Source organism: Pinus tabuliformis, chromosome 6, assembly GCF_031772625.1.
Source record: "Pinus tabuliformis cultivar Carrire ecotype Pingquan chromosome 6, CPIR1, whole genome shotgun sequence".
NCBI classification, from domain to species: Eukaryota; Viridiplantae; Streptophyta; class Pinopsida; order Pinales; family Pinaceae; genus Pinus; species Pinus tabuliformis.
In genome coordinates, this window is record NC_142292.1 from 595,215,763 (window position 1) to 595,236,796 (window position 21,034).

Here is a 21,034-nt window from a genome sequence, read left to right on the forward strand (position 1 = left end):
TGGATGGAAGATGGATCGTCTTCTCATGGGAGAAGGACTTATCCCTTGAAGTAGTTCCATCATTATAGGGGAAAGGAGCCCAAACTGTCATCCTCAACCCCATCCAGCCAAACCATTTACCAAACTTCCATTATGGAGCTTCTAGAATTGGAAGCTTCAGCTCTAATTTAAAAAACTTTCCATAATAGGACTGGCACGACTTGAACACAACTTAGTCACATCGATCAATGTAGGGAATAGTGCTAATCTATGCACATTAGTGCAGGGGATACAAAAGTCATTAGCGTCGGCCTTGTAAACTGGGTAAAACAGAAGTTTTAGTGGAAATCGTGCAAAAGGGAAATGATCTGCTCATGAAGAGGGACATAATGGGAGTTTCTTCATGAAGGCAAAGCATGTAGGGTTCACTATAGAGGTCCTCTAGGATCAAGGAACGGGGAGTATAGGGACAGTGACAAAATTCTTTGTAACACCAGGAACCAAGTTCAATAAAAATTTCCTCATCTACTAAGGGAATTTTATGAAACGAGGACCATTGCTTCCTAGGGGTGGGGATTGATCCAGGTGGATGATAATTACCATATCTAACAATTAATTTTCTACTAATGTTTCTAAAACCATGGATTATATCTTTAATATGCATGGAAAATAAATAAATCATAATAGTGAAGTAAGAATCTAATCACATGATGATTTAGTTTTTACTGTCATATTCACCCATGGTATTCACCCATTTATTTTTTAAACCATGGTATTTACCCATGGTATTTTGAAATGTAGAAGGGGATGACCATCAGTGGAAAGACTCTCATAAAAAGTATAAATGCAAGAATTCACTCGGAGAAAATGATGTTTTTTCTCATTATGTAGTCTCATGGTTTATTATCAATTCAATAAATATTTGATTTGGTTATTATTTCTTTCCTACAATATCTCTCTTATGCATGGTTCCATATTGAAAGTTATATTTATATGTTTTCCAACAATATTTCTCTTATGTATTGTGCCCTATTTTCAATTCTTTTCATAATGATTTTTCTATAATATTTCTCTCACAACTTGTGACATATTCCTTTCTCACTCATAGTTACATTTTTTAAACAACTTGTATTGCAACAACATTAATGCATCATATTTCATGAGAATTATGCAATTAAACTCACTTGGGCTAGAGTAGTATTGGGATGGGTGACTTGTTGGGATTCTTTTATTATTTTGTCACTCTCTATGTCTCATTTATGTTTCATTTCTCCAACAATCCAGATCACACACCTTAGTAAGTCCTTTCTCCAATATCTTTTTGAAAGCTTCAACAGTTCCATTCGCCTGTGGAGGATATGGGCTATTTTTTTATGATGTTGAATCCTGAATTCTCACAATAAAGTGGGCACAATTTCACTAATGAAGTATGATTGGTGATCACTTGTGAGACTTCTTGGTAATTCGAAATGTGTAATAATATTCTCTAATATGAACTTGGTTGTACTACTAGTGGTACAAACTTTAACAAGAGTTTGTTCAGCCCAACATATCAAATAATTAATTTTTGTAATAATTTAGCGAGCATGTCAATGTCATGTAGGAAGGTTTATGGGCCCAATAAAATTAACAACCCACTTCTCAAAATATTGTAGATATTTGACTAGATGTATTGTAAGTTCATCATGATGGGAAGGCCTTCCAAATTACTGGCATACATCACAATTCTTAGCATATTCCTTAACATCTTTTAAGAGAGACAACCACCATAGTCTAGCTTGGAGAACCTTCCTTGTAGTTTCATTCCCCTGACATGGCCTCCCACAACAACACAATGAAATTCTCACAAGATGGCATCCCTCTCATGGTTAAAACTACATCTCTGAAAGATATGATAAAGTCCCATCTTATACAATTAACATGCAATTAACTAGTAATTTGTAGCATGCACCACCAAATGCTTCTTTTGCATAGTAGTATACTCATCTGGGCACTTTCCAGTTGCTATAAATAATGCATTGTCTTCAAGATAATTCGGCAGAGATTGAATTCTAAATAAATCATCATCAAGAAATTGATGATCAAGTGAACCTCCCACTTCTCCAAACTCCAAGTGAGAAAGGTGATTTGGGCCCACATTAGTATGACCTGGCTTGGTAACAAACATAAACAAAATTTCTTTAAACAATCGAAGCCATCTATAGATTCTCCCTTCAAGAACAGACTTGTTAAAAAGATACTTCAATGCAAATTAATCATTGAATAATTTGAAAGGGCCTCCAAGTAAATAATATCTAAACTTCTGAAGCAAATAAACTATAGTTGAGCCTCTTGGTCAGTTGTTGTATAATTTCTTTCAGCATTATAAATTTTCCTTATAGAAAAATAAAATGTGGTGATCAATATAACTGTAGAAAATCTTTATGTAGGTTAACCTGATAATGCAATATAAATCAAAGGAGAGTACTATAACCTACTTCTACTATCAATTTTCAGAAGCTTAAAGATCGAGCTGAACAATATAACTAGAAGAATAAGAATTAATGCACAATACACATGAAAATACTTTGGGGAAAGCCTCAGCTAAATACCCCACTATCTATATTATCATACAAGGTGGAAATACATAGGAATTATACAAAGCCTTAGCTCTCATAGCTAGCCAGCTCTCAGTACAATCCTCACAGATGCTCACAGAAAATCTTGGCTGCTCTCCAGCCTTCCTCTCTGCCCTCCAAGCTATTATTTCCTTGCGCTATTCCTCTATGATGATTCTCCTTTAACCAAGTGGAACACTGATCTCACACACTGTTAGAACTGTACATTCCTCAAGGAATGATCCCTTGACTGCATGCATCAGTTTTATTTATAAGAAAACACATACAGCTAATAGTACATTATCCTTGACTTTAATCTCAATTGGGTCTTTCTCATAATAGACATGCATGAGTTTCTAATGAGGGAATCTTCAGTTAACTAGAGTACACTAGTTGAGTGCATGCATGCATCAACTAACTCACCATTAGTTCCTCAAATAGTTTGGAACTAATTTAACTGGACTTAACTCAGTAAACTGAGTTAACTAATTACAACTCAAACATAACTCAATCTTATCTCCTTAATTTAAGGCTTATCTCCTTAATTTAAGGGATAACTCTTGCATGACTTCAGAAAGACTTCTAGCTTGAATTTCTCCAACTAATTAATTCAAAATTAATTAATTAATTACTTCCAAGTAGCTATTAAGGCTAAATTAAATTTTAATTCACAATTTAATTCAAGGACAAATTAAATTGGAATATTCTTGTTGCCATATTTCAACACTCCCTCTCAACAAGAAAGGGATTATCTACCACCCCGATCCTGTCTCTATGGAACTCAAATTTACACTTTCACAAATGCCTTTGTCAAAATGTTAGCATCTTGCTCCTTTGTCGAAATATACTGTAGCAACATGATCCTCCTCACCACACAGTCGCTGAGATGATGGTAACAGATGTCGATGTGCTTAGAACTATCATGAAATACTAGATTCTCAGAGAGTTTGATACAACTTTGATTATCACAATAGATCACAGTTGGATCCATCCTCTGATCAAACAAACCAACTAGGATTTTCTGCATCTAGATGGCCTCACATGCTGGATGACTTGTAGCCATGTATTCTACCTCTGCCGAGCTGAGTGCAACCGACCTCTGTTTCCTGCTATACCAAGAAACTACCGCTAACCCAAGGTTGAAAATACCTCCTGATGTGCTCTTCTGATCTGATGGACTCCTTGCCCAATCTGCATCATTGAAGCCCTGTAGCTTCACTCCCTCTATTTGTTTGTACTATAATCCATACTGAGATGTGACTTTGAGGTATCTCAATTCATGCTTTTCCACCTTCCAAAACATCTTGGTAGGCTGAACCATCGCTTGACTTAGCTGGTTCACCGCATAGAAAAAATCTGGTCGTGTGTTTACTAAGTACATCAGTGAAACCACAAGCTTCTTGTACACAGTAACCTCTACCACTTCTCTTGAAGTAGCATCCTCCTACCTCTAGTTACCTGCTAGAGGAGTCTGCATGGGCTTGCACTTCTCCATGTGGAATATCGTGAGTATCTCATAGGCATAATTTCCCTGAGACACAAACAACTCCCCATCCTTCTACCACACTTCCATACCAAGGAGGTAATGCATGAGACCCATGCATTTCATCTCGAATTCTCTTGCAAGGTCCTCCTTGCAAGACATGATCAACTCATCATCACTAGTCAATATGAGATCATCAACATAAAGAACAATGATTAACAACTTACCTTCCACCACGATGTGGTACAAGTACACATTCGCTTCACTCTTTGTGAAGCCCAACCTGGTGTTATAGACATTTTTGGGCACTACAACCCCAAGCATGAAATTTCCATAAACCAAGGGCTCCTAAGTCCCTAAAAGTGTTGTTATAACCCCTAAAGGAACAAGGTCAACTGATTACAGCTCCTCCCAGAAGTTCTCCATGAAAAACTGCTCAGAACTGGTCAAAACAGGATCATTTCAGCTGCTCCATAGGCAAAGTGCATTGCATCTCACCTAAACACACTGTGTGGGTGCGTTGCATTTCAAAAAGCCCTTCTATGGGGTGTGATGGGCAAGAAGTGAAAAATGGCAGTGTCATTCCGCGAGGTGGAGAGGCATGGAAACTTCCAGAAACTTCTCCTGTGACACTTGCCTCTCTGAATTCGACCAAGGATGAGTAAGAGATCATCAATCTCCAAGTGGAAGAAAGAACTATCAGAGGGAAGACACTAATCAAAACACAAGCTGACTCATCTCCCTTACAGATATCTATATATGGATCCCTCATCCCAGAGATCCAGAGGCTAGAATTTTGCATATTGTGAGGAATTGTTGTTGGTTTCTTGAGACACCATCAGATTGTTGGGTGATCTAGGCTTTGTATGAGGTGAAGAGGGGCTTCCTTGCTGAGAGGAAGATGCTGGGTTAGAACAACTGGTTGTAACTCCCTTGGCTCTTTCTTGTTTATCAATAAAAGCTATTCAAGTTTTCCTCCATACTCTTGTGTCATTTATGTTTTATGCATTTGTATGGTCAATTTACATCTGATCCTAGATTGTTTATGATTATAGATCCATGTTCTTGTATAGTGCTATGCTACTGTGATCTTACAGGTACTCTGTGAAGCTGGGCATGCAAGGGAACGAGTAGCGAAAGACTATCAAGAGAGAGAAGAATCAAACTAGGAGATTAGCGCAAGACAGAGGTTGGTCTTCTTTGTTCCTCTCTCATCTATGTTTCATTAAGGAAAAACGAAAGTAGCTTTACTTTGTTTGTTTCTAAGGTAGCTATCACACCTTACTGGGATAAGCAGTTCTATGTGGACACTTTTCCCTGTAACAAAATGGCGACTCCGCTGGGGACGAAATTAGTTTGTTTGTTTATCTTCCTTGTTGTCTATTTTATAAACTTACAGACAGAGCCTGAAGTCGAGCCAGGTAGCTTTCGAACTGCATTTGCTATGCAAATGCAAAGTAGATAAATGTCGCTTCAGTCAATCTCAGGGATTTGTTTATAAATTAAACAACTGATTTACAAACTCTCTGATTTCCCCTTGTGATAGCTCTTAGATCCTCCTTAGATCTACCCCTGATTGTTGGATTACTGATTACCATTTGCACGGCCAAAACCCATGAACTGAGCTGCAAACTATGACCCGGAACCCAAGCAAACTCTCGTCTCTGGCCCAGTGCAGGTAATGTTCTGTGAATCTGAAATTCAGTGCACTTCCCGAGTGTAGTAGGTGCGCTACATTTCAAATTCCCTGTGTTACAGGTGCGCTGATCAGACTAGGCATTGTTCAGTTTTGGTTTTTGTGATTCATTCTTTCTAGTTCTATTCATGAATTTTGCTGCCTGTGATCAGTATATCTCTATTTGAAACCCCTTTTCCTTGCTGTTATTCCACCTCCTTTGTACAAAAGAACTGTAAATGTTTTTGTGTATTTGTTGAGTCATTTCCAGTTCTCCTTTGCAAAAGTAACGTAATCGTACTGTCGTCCTCTGATTTGAAAGCGTCGCAAGTGTCGTTTTCAGTCATAGGAAAGAGTTTGGTTGCTGTAGATAGTCGATTATCCTGTTACTATTGTATTCGGTCTGAATTTGTAATTTTTCTAGTGTTGAAAGCAAGTATTCATTTCTAAATCGTAAAGTGTTGTGATTGTCTCCATTTTTTGATTTCAAAAAGAAACTTGTTGGTAATTGTCGCTTGAAAAGTAATTCAGATTTGTGCATTAGCTTTCTTTTCTCCATTCACATACTAAGAAAGCAGAAAACAAATACATGCATGTGCATTTTCATTTAGACTGTTTGATTGGTTTGATTTAGGAAAGTGCATTTAGAGTGTGCTCTTTGCTCTTTGTGAAAGAATATTGTCTCTCTTTCCTTAGTAGCTAGGATTTTCATTGCACAAAGAAGATAAAAGATTGTTTATCATCTTAGATTACATTTTAGGAATTACACATCTACATCTCACGGTGAACCTGAAAGGAAAACTTCATAAACAAGATCAACTATAAAATAAATTCAATGAATCTAACAACGCTTTGGAGCCTAACGCACAACATTTAGAAGTCTAGGCTAGAGACGTATTCCGGCATTGTAAAGCCTGGTAACTGTTGTTCTCACTGATGGTTGGGTGATTCCTCCACTTTGAGACGATAAGTGCCAATACGGACTTGTGCTCCCATGTACCGTCGAGTATATTTTGGGACACCACAATAGGCTTAATCCTTTATCCATAGGAAGCCGTGTCTGTCGCCCTATCGATCGCAATGCACTGAACAAAGCATTTGGGAAGATTGACTGTCGTACCGTAAAAGGTATTCTGCAGTTTTACGATTGGTTTGGTAATCCCTCTACCTAGATTTCAAGAGCAGTGCCTTTCATTCCTTTTCAGACTCCTTAACGGAAAAGGTCCATCTAAGCACTTGTCACTTCAGGCTCATTAAAAATCGAAGGCGACTAGAGTCATCTTTTGTTTTTTCTCGACTCTTAAAAATTGAAAAAACAAGTTGTGTCAAAGCATCTAAAATTTATCTTAAACGGAATAATCATCACCCTTTCCTACGTTGATCTTAGGTTGAGAAAATGGAACCCACCAACCAAGGAATTCCCCTTGGAGGAAATCCTAGTCCCTTCTCCTCTTGGGGAGATGTTGGTGCACCCCATATGGCCACATTGTCGCTTCCAGGATTGACAATCGGCTTGCCCGTATGGCTCTTCTCAACCTCTTTTTTTCAGAACACCGCAATTCCTGAACAATCGAGTCAGCAACTAGACGAATCCGGAGTTACCCACCAACCTTCTACTTCCTCCAATTCTTCCTCTCCTCCTTCTTCTTCGCTTGATGGGGTTGGCAAATTCAAAAATCAAGTACCTGAGAAGAAGAAGGAAAAGAAGAAGAAGGAGAAGAAGAAGAAGGAGCCAAAAGCGAAAGGGGGCAACCAAGCATCGTCTAGTGAAAAACCACACACTGCACCGACCAGGCCTAAATCGCCATGTGTCATTTGCAGAGGAGACCACTATCATAGAGATTGTCCATGCATCCCTCGGATCTTAAGGGACTGGTCTCCTCGTTTGCACAACCCGGTGTCGTCAACCTCTGATGATCATGTTGAAAACACACCGTCGACTAGTGAAAGTGAAGCCCCAGGACAAAAAATAAAATACAGATTTCCTTGTAAATTGTGCGAAGGCGATCATGCCGTCCACCATTGTCCCTTCTTAGACAAGGCTAAAAGAGTTTTGGATGATCATCCGGTTTCACGGTTACGACTTCCTCCTGGATATAAAAAAATCTTGGCGAGTCTGTCACTAGTTGAAAACCGGCTGACCCACCCAGATGGTTGGCTGAAGCATCTATCATTGAAGACAAACCATTTGAACCCATACCAGACGAAAGTCAAAAGGTCGAGGCGGCAGTTGACCTGGTCTTGCCTTCAGAGGTACCATCTTCAGATGATACAGTCACAGAAGAAAATAAGGATGACACCGTCCAAATTCTTTTTGTAAGCACAGACTCTGATGAACATGGGGACAATTTACCCATTCCTTTACCGTAGGAAGGAAGTTCATCAAAGTCGTACTCGGCCGTCTATTCGGTCCCACCTCCAAGAAACCTAGTTGTCTCTTTTGACTGGAATCAACTAGGCAGACCCTGTTTACCAGCTAGTGTACCATTCCGAATTATTGCTCAAGTATATAGAATGGTTATGGTTGGTACCATCATAGATGAAGGGGCAACTGTGAGTATCCTTTCCTCGACTGCTTGGAAAGCGCTTGGTTCGCCATCGCTTTTGCCTGAGATGAGAAATCTAACACGCTTTGACAAAGGAACCAGTCGACCGTTAGGGATCCTTCCCAATGTGCCCATAACATTGAGAGGGAAAGCTGTTCACATAAACGTAATGGTAATTCAAGGAACCCTGGATTATAATCTACTCCTTGGATGAGACTATATTTATTGCATGGGAGCAATTGTCTCCTCACTCTTTAGAGTAATGTGTTTTCCGCACGAAGGAAGAGTGGTCAAGCTCATAGACTAGCTTTCATTTCCCGGATCACACAGAGCAAATAGTCATATGCCATCCCTGAATGGTCTTTTCACACAAGGAATGTCTCATCAATCTCCAGTCCATCCACCTGATGAGTGCGAGTGATTCGGGAGACATGACTGAAACCCAGGGGGCATGCACCCTGGTCTGCTTCGGCAGGAAAACTTCGGGTATAGGGTAGGTTTCCGCGAGAGATATATGACTAGACTGCACTTCCGTCCGTGATTGGAAGAGGGGGTTAGACTAGAACAAGATTCTCTCATCAAAGTTATGTGAGTGGATTGTCTCACCTTTGTCTATTTCAGTAGACATCGCCGAAGAAATATTTTGTTTGTGTTGTGAATAGAACAATCTTTGGTAACCTCAAAGAGGATTACCTTTCCTGATAAAACAAATGTTCTGTCGGTAGAACAAAAGGTGGCCTTGAAACTTTATTTTATACCTGGGGGCATGCAAACCTTTTGGCATGCAAGCGAAGAGCGACTATTTATTTTTTAAAATTTGTAGGTCCTCTAACCCTTTAAACTCGTAGGATTGGTCGTTTCCTAACTTGCATAAAGAAAGGATGTGGGGAAAAACTCTAAAAATTGCCGTTTTTAAATGGGACATTCTTATTATACGACTGGATTAATCGAGCAGTTTTAGCGCATAGTTCAAGCTCGTTAAAAAATAAACATAAGCCATGAGCAAATGTTTCCCCCCGCGTTTAAGCTCATTAAAAAATGAACTATTTCCCGGTAAATAACCATCGTGAATGTAGTACTTCAGCCTTTAAAATCCTTGGTCGTGTTCTCATCATCACCTCCACTCTGTATTGGCCGATCATTCACCTCCATTTGATTGTTTTTTCCTTTTGAGGAACAGCTGCAAAGAGTGATCTCACTAGCCATCCTTGTAACACTGTCGTGATTAGAACATTCCAAACCTTACCTGGAATCAGCTGCTACCCAATTTTATCACTCATTCCTCAAAAGACGAGTCTCCTTTAAGCTCTTTTCAACTGACTCATAAAATATGAAAAGATTTTCGAGCCATTGGCCTCTCCAGCTCGTTAAAGGGATCAGAAGTGCTATCCCTCCTCTAAATTTTAATCTTTTTGGACCTGAGGGATTATTACACAAAAAGATCGAGCGCTTGTTTTGTTCGGCTCGTTAAAAGTATCAAAAATTCATCCCTTATGTATTGTTTTATACTTTTTCGGACTTAAGGGATTAGATGATGAAAAAGGAATTTTGGAGTTTCCTTTACGTTCCTTTTCAGACTCTCTAAAATTGAAAAGGACCGAGTTATCTTTGTCGTTAAACTCGTTAAAACTTAATAGCGACAAACTTGTCCATAGCAGACAAGAACGAGTTTCACTATCGCTAGGCTTGTTAAAACATAGCGATGGGTTTGCCCGAAGGGAAAATTATAGAACAAGCATATGTTATCCTCCTCAAGCTTGACAAAAATAAAGAGGTACTGGTCAGCAATGACTGGGGAAAATTGGGAAGAAAACTTGAAGAAACTTTGTTGGTAGCAAGTCGCTCTTGAACATGACACTTTCACTCCGCATCCAAGTCGGGTTGGGTTGTTTCATTCACCGGTCACATCACCATGGTCCCATCACACCATCCACATTTGGGGTAATGCTACCAATCCATCATGTCAGTGTCACCGATATGTTCAAGAGAAGTCATTCAGAGAATTCACCTGTGTCTCACCCGCTACAATACATTTACATTCCATTCTTTCATGACCGCCACCCTGAACCGTATGTCATCAGATCATTTTCATCTCCATTAAAATCATTTGCTTCGTTCCGTGTCATTGATGTGGGATTCATTAAGGCCCTCCTGTGATGGATCGCTTCTTGTCGACATCAGCTCATTATCCAAGAAGTTGATCTAGGAACACCCCGTTCAGTACTTTGAAGCTTGCATGCCTCAATGACAAGTTTCTCACTTCCGGCGACAGGTTTACATCAATGGCCTTTGACCGAAAGATTATGCATGGTGTTCGACGCCAAGTACTTTATTCACACCACGTGAATTTTATTGCAGTACCTTGAGGGTCATTATCATTATCGGTGATTCCTCTCGCACCTATTAACAGCTTACATCATTGGCTGGTAATCAGGCGATGTCTTTCCGTGTTCGACTCTAGAACATCTCTCACATGGATAGACTTGTACTTCGAGTGAAGATCGAACAAGATTGAAGACCCTGGATCTAGTTTCATCCATCCGGGCTGCGATATATATTCAAGGAAATAAAGACATCAAATGTACATCATTGCTGCACAGATAATCATCCAATCAAAGGGATGATGGCTCTACCAGAATCATCAGTCTACACTCAGACGATTGTCTGTCCTATGTACATGAAAATGAATTTATAAAGCTGAGCATGGGAATGCCCGCCTCAGCTAGATCATGAAAAAATTATGAAGATAATGTATTGTATTGTATCTTATTACAGGTCTCCTCCCAGCTTGAAAGAACTTCGGATCCTCATAATAAAGCATTTCACCCGACATCAAAAGATTAACGACCTCATGCTTTAGGGGGCAACTGTTATAGAAATTTTTGGGCACTACAACCCCAAGCATGAAATGTCCATAAACCAAGGGATCCTAAGCCCCTAAAAGTGTTGTTCTAACCCCTAAAGGAACAAGGTCAACTGATTATAGCTCCTCCCAGAAGTTCTCCATGAAAAACTGCTCAGAACTGGTCAAAACAGGATCATTTCAGCTGCTCCATAGGCAAAGTGCATTGCATCTCACCTAAACACACTGTGTGGGTGCGTTGCATTTCAAAAATCCCTTCTATGGGGTGCGATGGGCGAGAAGTGACAAATGGCAGTGTCATTCTGCGAGGTGGAGAGGCATGGAAACTTCCAGAAACTTCTCCTGTGACACTTGCCTCTCTGAATTTGACCAAGGATGAGTAAGAGATCATCAATATCCAAGTGGAAGCAAGAACTATCAGAGGAAGACACTAATCAAATCACAAGCTGAATCATCTCCCTTACAGATATCTATATATGGATCCCTCATCCCAGAGATCCAGAGGCTGGAATTTTGCATATTGTGAGGAATTGTTGTTGGTTTCTTGAGACATCATCAGATTGTTGGGTGATCTAAGCTTTGTATGAGGTGAAGAGGGGCTTCCTTGCTGAGAGGATGATGCTGGGTCAGAACAACTGGTTATAACTCCCTTGGCTCTTTCTTGTTTATCAATAAAAGCTATTCAAGTTTTCCTCCATACTCTTGTGTCATTTATGTTTTATGCATTTGTATGGTCAATTTACATCTGATCCTAGATTGTTTATGATTATAGATCCATGTTCTTGTATAGTGCTATGCTACTGTGATCTTACAGTTACTCTGTGAAGCTGGGCGTGCAAGGGAACGAGTAGCGAAAGATTATCAAGAGAGAGAGGAATCAAACTAGGAGATTAGTGCAAGACAGAGGTTGGTCTTCTTTGTTCCTCTCTCATCTATATTTCATAAAGGAAAAACAAAAGTAGCTTTACTTTGTTTGTTTCTAAGGTAGCTATCACACCTTAGTGGGATAAGCAATTCTGTGTAGACACTTTTCCCTGTAACACCTGGTGAAGTAGTTGCCTATCCTGGTTTACATAGCATGAGGTGCTTGCTTCAGCCCATACAATGCTCTCTTGAGTCGGCACACATAAAACTCACAATCAAAGGTCTCAAAACCTTACGGCTGCTCTATGTACACCTCTTCCTCAATCTCACCATTGAGGAATGTAGTCTTCACATCCATTTGATGGATCTTCCAACCCATCTGTGCTAATAGTGCCAACATAGATCTGATAGATGAGTACCTTGTGATAGGAGAAGAAGTCTCATCATAGTCAATCCCCTCGACCTGTGAAAAGCCACGGGAAACAAATATTGCCATATGCTTCTTCACACTACCATCAACAGCTTGCTTTACCTTGTAAAGCCAACGGGAACTCACAACTAACTTGTTCTCCGGTCTCGGAACCACATCCCAAACATTGTTACGAACTATGGAGTCATACTCCTCCACCATAGCATCAACCCACATTGGCTGCTGCATTACTTCCTCAAAGGAAGATGGCTTGGTCTCAACACATTCCCCGGCAAGGGCCATGTATACAGTTTACCTCTCAGGTGACCTCATCTATTTGCACTGAGAAGATGGTGCTCTCACATTCTCTCTCACATCCTACAACAAACTGTCAGCTTCTCTTGTGCACTTTCGTCCATATTTGAAGATAGTTCTTGAGTGGATGTCTCCACTCCTAGAAGCTCTGCATGTAGCTGCTCCACATTAGTCTGAGGCTCCTCCTCCGTAGGAACAAACAGTTCCTCCATAGCCTATAGTTGGAGCTCCCTCTCAAGGGAAACTCACATGGCCTTCTGCTCATCAAACTTGAGATCTCTACGAACCACTGTCCTTCGACTGGTAGGCAAGTACACCTGATAGTTGTGAGGTGTATTAGTGTATCCCACAAGTATCCCCAACTTTGTTGTTGGCTCAAGCTTCTTTCGTGCATCCTTTGTCACATGGAAATATGCCGATGAGCCAAAGACCCTGAAGTGACCCACATCTGGTCTCTTACAAGAGAAAGCTTCCTCTGGTGACTTCATCCCAAGTATGTGATGTGGGCTTTTATTCTACAAATAGACCATTGTGTTGCATGCCTCAGCCCACAAGTGAAGTGGTAGGCCTTGGTCATACAACATTGCCCATGTTGCCCCTACAATAGTTTTGTTCTTCCTCTTGGCCACCCCATTCTGTTGTGGGTTATGAGGTGTCATCAACTCTCATTTAATTCCTTCTGCTGCACAGAAGTCCTTAAACTCTTGAGAGACATATTCTCCACCATTTTCACTTCTCAAGGCCTTGATCTTCTTCCCTGACTCTTTCTCGACCAAAGCTTTGAACCCACAAAACCTTGTGAAGGTTTTCTCCTTCTTCTACATGAAATAAATCCAGCATTTACAAGAATAGTCATCAATGAAAATCACATAATACCTTTGCTTCATTGTGGATGCCTTCGAGAATGGTCCACACACATTAGTATGAACTCGCTCTAAGATAGCCTCTGCTCGACTGTCTCGATCATGAAAGGAAGACATGGTGTACTTTCCCAAGGTACAACCTTTACATGTGTCAACTTGCTTGAGTATACCTTTGGGAAGTCCTGTAGATATCTGTTGCATTATCTTCAAAGCCCCATGATGCAAATTGCCCAACTGCCTGTGCCACAACTAGCTAATGTCTTGGCTTTTCACCAATTCTTCTTTCGTACTCAATGCTACATAATCATCTCCTTCTGGTTTATAGAGATTCTTCACCTGAATCCCTATCCTCTTGGTCAGACCCGTGGCTATGTGTCTTAGGAACACCTTTCCTTTACTGAAGACAACATCGTAGCCTTTGTCCTCCAACATCACAAGCGATACCAAGTTATTCTTCAGTCCAAGCACATACTTCACATCTGTCAAGGTGAGAGGAGCTCCATGCTCCCTCTAAAAAGCAACCGTGCCCACTCTTCTAACACTATACCTTCTGTCGTCACCGATCTCTATGTGAATCTTGAGGTCTTTCTCCTCCAAGGCACTGAATAACTTTTTATCACCGGTCATGTGGAATGAGGCACCACTGTCAAGATACCAAACACAACCCATCATCGATGACACCATGCATGTGATGAGGGTAAAGTCCATTTCGATCTGAGAGGCTAATGCCTCACCTTCCGATCCTACCGAGGACCCCTTCTTGGACTTCTTCGATGGGCATTTAGTCACATAATTTCCCATCTTGTGACAATTAAAGCATCTTACTTTAGACTTGTCACCCTTCTTCCCTCCATGGGAAGAATTCGATTTGGAATGGGAAGCCTTCCCCTTCCCTTTCCTTGCCTTACTTGCTAAGGCTATATTTTCTTCATCATCATTCTTGGATGAAGAACCATCTCGTGTGCTCCTCCTGATCTCCTCTTGCATAAGACTTGACCACATTTGTTCCCAATCTGACAGTTTCTCTCTTCCATTCACAGAGTCCTAGTAGCTATTCCAACTCTTTGGAAGGCCAAGGAGAGCGAAGCTCACCATATCATATTCAGTAGTAGTTATTCCCACACTTCTAAGTTCATCTCTATAGGTGGTGGGCTTGTTCAGATATGTGGAAATAATATCGCCCTTCTCCATCTTGATTCTTCAAAGCTTATCCTTGAGTGCCAATTTCCTCTAGTTGCTACTGTTTTGGTAGAGGTCATTCAATGTCTTCCACATTGAAAATGGAGTATCCTTCCCATGGAGACTCAAGACAATATGGTCTCGAAATCCCTCAAGGATGATCTGTCTCGCCTTCGCCACACACTTCTCCCACTCAGCCAACTCTTGTGCATTAGTTGAAGCTAGCTTTGGGATTTCTTGATCAATGAATTCCTTGAAGCCATTGTCTTCTAATACAACCTCCATTCTATCTTTCCATGCTATGTAATTCAAGCTACCTTCCAAGGCATACTCGAGTCTCAAGCCATAGAATTCCATTGGCCAACCTTGAAGTATGATATGAATTTGATTTGCACCTGCAACCCCGAACTTCAAACTTCAAATTATCTTCTCAGTATACTGTTCACAGCTCTGATACCATGTAGAAAATCTGTATGTAGGTTAACCCAATAATGAAATATAAATCAAAGAAGAATATTATAACCTACTTCTACTATCAATTTGCAGAAGCTTAGAGATTGAACTGAACAATATAACCAGAAGAAGAAGAATCAATGCACAATACACATGAAAATACTTTGGGGAAAGCCTCAGCTAAAAACCCCACTATCTGTATTATCATACAAGGTGGAAATACATAGGAATTATATAAATCCTTAGCTCTCACAGCTAGCCAGCTCTCAGTACAATCCTCACAGATGCTCACACGCAATCTTGGCTACTCTCTAGCCTTCTTCTCTACCCTCCAAGCTCCTATTTCCTTGCGCTCTTCCTCTGCGATGATTCTCCTTCAACCAAGTGGAACACTGATCTCACACACTGTCAAAACTGCGCAATCCTCAAGGCATGGTTCCTTGACTGCATGCATGAGTTTTCTTTATAAGAAAACACATACAACTGATAGTACATTGTCCTTGACTTTAATCTCAATTGGGTCTTTCTCAGAATAGACATGCATGAGTTTCTGATGAGGAAATCTTCAGTTAACTGGAGTACACTAGTTGAGTGCATGCATGAATCAACTGACTGTTAACTCACCATTAGTTCCTCAAACAATTTGGAACTAATTTAACTGGACTTAACTCAGTAAACTGAGTTAACTAATTACAACTCAAACATAACTCAATCTTGTCTCCTTAATTTAAGGCTTATCTCCTTAATTTAAGGGATAACTCTTGCATGACTTTAGAAAGACTTCTAACTTGAATTTCTCCAACTAATCAATTCAAAATGAATTACTTAATTATTTCCAAGTAGGTTAAGACTAAATTCGATTTTAACTCACAATTTAATTCAAGGAAAAATTAAATTGGAATATTCTTGTTGCCATATTTCAACAATAGCTTTTGATAAGTTGTGCCAAAATAGCCCCAAGGGAAATACCAGATGCATTTATATGCACATGAAACTCTTTGTTCCAATATGGATATAATAATATCGGATCAATTGAAATATTTTATTTAGAAGTGTCAAAGGTAACATCACATTCTTTAGTTCATATAAAATGTTCATCCTTCTTCAATACCCTCTCCAATGGCACAATGATTATTAGTTGCCGATAAATCTTATGTGATACCTTGTATGCCCCAATGTAGACTACAACTATTTAACAATTGTTGGTGGTGGCATATTTAGAATCACCACAATTTTAGAAGGGTCTGCGCACACACCATATTTGCAAACAATGTGGCCCAAAAAAGCACTAAATGACACAGAAAAATGAATTTTTTCAAATTCAAAGATATTTGTAGCTTCCTACATCGATCTAAGATAACCTTCAATAAAATAGAGTGCTTCCTAAATAGGCTATAGATTTTCTAATCATCCATGTATAATTTAATATATTTATGAATGTATTCTCTGGGAGAAGCAATAGTAATTATAGAAACGACAACTAGAGCATTCTCAAGACCAAATGGCATAACATGATAAGCATATGAACCCCATTTAGTGGTTAAAGTGGTCTTAATTTTATCCTCTTCAGTAATACAAACCTAATGATATCCAGAAAACCTATCTGTGAAATAATAGACTTCCTAACTAACATTGTACAACACTTCGTCACTGAAAGGAGTGGGAAATGGATCATGAACACGGGCATTGTTAAGACTTAAATAATCTACACAAACTTTGATATCATCTAAATCCTTTTTATCCTAAATAGAAACAATAATGATCCATTTATCTTCTTCCATAGGAAATATGAGACTTGCAACAAGCATTTTCTCTATTTATTTCTTAACCTTTTCTTTAACTTGTGGGTTCATATAGTGTGGCCAGTGTTTGACTAGCCTTGCAATAGGTTTCAAAACAATCGTCATTCCCCCAAAATATCCTTTTATTCCTTTGAGATCTAAAACTAATGTAGGAAATAAATATTCATATTATTTCAACAAGCCAAAGATTTATTTTGTATTTTTCTCATCCTAATAATCACTAATAGAAGCTAGCTCGAGATTTTCTGCAGCTCCAATATTGTGCTTGCATAAATTTAGGGGTTTCAAATGGGGATAATCTACCATAGGACCATCTTCAATACTTCTCTCCCATTTATACTCTTTAAAGGGTAAATGCCTTAATACAAAATTGAGCTATCAGTTCCTCCCAATTAGTTGTTTTCCATTTCATTTCTTCTTTTAAATACCAAGTATGTGGGAATATCCCAATGTATGAATAAACTAATGCACCCAAAACTAAATAGGAAATCCAATTTGTGTCAAAATAGCGCTGCAAATTTGAACATTCTTCTAAAGACTAGTATAATCCCCATATCCATGAATAGCATCTGAATTCTTCTTTGGAACAATCAAACAACACAAACTAGTGGACTTAATTGAGTCTCAGTTCTGGAACTAGTTGCGATGAGCTCCCCTTCATCTCGTAGGGGTTTCTTGTAGAGAAATATCCATCAAAGGAATTATTTTAATTTCTTCAATATTTGAGTCAAATACTTTAATAAATTTAGCAACAGATCCAATACCATTAAAAGTAGGATGATCCCTTACCTCCGTACTAATCTAATGAGAACAACAAATAGTTGCACAAAATTTGTAGTGAAACTCATGATCTCCTTGTTGCCATTCATCCATCACAAAATCTAAACCAAATTCCATATGCTCAACACTCCTCCAACTGAGAGAACCATCTACTATAGGATTAATATAATCCTCCCTCTTCCCTACAATTAACTGATACAACTAGTCCAAAACGTTTGGTTGTTCTTCATCATCAATAGGCTCTGTAAATATTGAACCTTGATAAAGATCTAATATTTGAATGACTATGACTCCATCTACCTCAAAGGTCATGGTTTTCCATTTGAGGCCAGTAATGGCATAATTTTCAAATGGTCAGTATATGCACAACAAGGATGGATAAATATCTTTGTCACCCATTGTATCGATCACTTCAAAGTCTGCATATGTATTCAATCTAGCAATGTCAACTTTGACATCTTCCAGAGGACCAATAGGGAGAATACAATATTGGCTAGCCATGTGTAAATGAATAGAAGAAATCACCAACTTGGGTCTTCCCAATGCTTACCAATTTTCCTGTGGTGAGATATTAACATCTAATCGCAGGTCCAACATAGAATCTTCGATTTGGTATCTATAAATTTTGGCATCAATTTGAAAGTCCCTTCTCATTTTTCTCTTGTTACAACAGAAATATATATAATGTTGTTCTGACATATTGGAAAAAATGGGTTCCAAAAATTCTTTATCCTTTAGATCAGTCTTAAGCTTCTTGTGCAACCGGCCAAATAATTGTTCTTCACTAATAATATGCAGAAATAACTTGAACCACTCAATGACATGCTGATATTTCTCGTGTGGATATCGAGTACTCTTCATATGTTTCTTTTCTTTCTATTCTACTCGAGGAATATAAGAAGAAATCAACTATTTGAAGATATCAGTGGCATCGTTGTAATATTCCTTCTATTGAAAAGGGACATACAATTGCTTTCAAGATGCAGGATTTATCCCAGTAGGTTGTTCAAACACCTACCTGTTAGCTCTAGTACATTTATCCCCTCTGGTAGTGATGTTAATATTTGACTAAGGAACTTGTTCAAATTCTCTAGGTTCTTCATTGATTAAATTAACACCCCGCTTTCTATTGTGCTCTTCTAAGCGAGCAATTAATTTTGGTAAATATTTAGTAGTGTGCACTTTTACACGAAAATGAGAAAACCAGGGCCTCCTTGGTGATTTTAAATCACAAGAAACATGGCCCTCTTGATCATAATGTTGAAAATGCAGCAAGAAAATCTAGTTTTAACTTTGCCTTGGTCAAACTAGACTAAATTTAAAATTCCAATTTCAGCAGAATACTTGGAGGTAGTTAACTGAGGTGACATGCCTCTTGTAATACAAATTGGATTATTATATTGTCTTTCATCCATATCAATGCATTTGGAGTGGAAAAGGTGGAGGACTTAGCTCACAGGACCATTTTTACTAGCGGGACCTAGTTTGGTGAAACAGGGTCTGAAACCTTCTAGGAGCATTTTGAGGCGTCAAACAATGTTTTTTGGGGATTAAAATTTGAAGCTAAAGTGCTACACTATTTCATTCTATTATACACACATATATCTTTCCAACAACACAAGAATCAGGTCAACAGGAGTTCGTATGCAAAAGTTATGTCCCTCAAAAGTTGACCTTCATGTTTTCACACCTATAGTTCAGGAGGATGTCGTGTCAACCCCCATTATTCATGGAAAAGGGGCTAGCCATGTGTTTGTGATGTAAAATACTCTAAAAAAAATTAGTTTGTAACTCTAGTTAAGAGTTTATGTAGTCAAACATAACCACTAGTAGGCTATAGACATGTGTTATAACCGGCCCACTAGGAGGAAGAGGCATTCCATTCTTTTGAGAGAATTTTGTGTCACGGCTGAGAAGAGATAGCCAGGAGGGATAGGAGGTAGAGAACACAAAGAGGATACATCCATTGTAGTAGGCCACAAGCCATAGGAATTACTTCTTTGTATCTGGAGCCATATTTCTAGACAAAGAAAGAGAGTGAAAAGGCCTCACCTTCCAGCTAGGTTTTCTCTTGAAAGGGTTTCTCAGAGAGCATATAATATATATTATGTGTGTGTGAGATTATTTTTCCATTCTCCACTTTTCTTCTTGAATTACTTTTACATGCATGCACTAATTATGATTAATTTTTCAGATCTAGAAATTAAATAAAACTGTAATAGTGTAGAATCTCATATAATATTATCAAATATGTTGGGGCGAACTATACAGTGGAATATCCACAAAAGTTTACATATCATCTTGTCACTTAGTTAACTCAATAAATTCAAGTTTGAGACACTTGACTTCAGTTCTACATGATTGATTACTAATTTGTAGCAATATGTTTTAGTTAATTTGAATTATTGACAATTTAATTAGTTTTAACTATCAAAAGAACTAGTGGAGGTAAAGTTGTGGGTGTGGAAATTTTTCCACACTAAGTGATCAACTCGTTAATCGATCAATCAACCAAAAATAATTGTTGCATGTAGAGAATTTGAGTTACCCAGTTAAGATTGGAGTTCAAGGGAAGTGTATTATCAGTTGTAAAATAATCCAGGTTGTACAGGTGGTGCATGTAGTCAAAGGATTGGCTTATGGTAATTGCACAATTCCTAAGTGTGAAATTCTAAAATAATTCGTGAAATTTCCCAAGGGAACAATGAAAGGAAATAGGATCTTAGGAAGCCTTTAAATTGGCTAAGTGTTGGGTCAGGTTTAGTCAGTCAGGTAGAGGGATAAAGTATACTAATGCAGGGTGTGCTCAGGCTTGAGAAAGCATTGTATTTCTTCTCTATTCTATGATTCATGAAATACAAAAAGCAATGGGTTTTGATCATTTTCTTTCCCCTAGATAAATATTTTTGTTTGTGTGATGTTGCCTTTTGCATGTCAATTATTCTTGTTTTATATGGTGAATTAAATTCTGCATATGAGTAGAGTAGCTTCAAGTCTTCTGATTTAGTAAATTTCATGAGTATTTTTGAATCTACACATTAATTTGTACACTGTATGAGAGCTAGAATGATTGTAGAGAAGAGATTTCAAAGTTTTCATTGCAGGAGATTTGAATTTGCAGATTAGGATGTAGGTTTTCTTCAGGACTAAGAAGATGGATTTTAATGGATTGAGGCTCATGTATGCCCTTGAGGGAAGCTCAAATTATATTTCATGGAAGGACTGG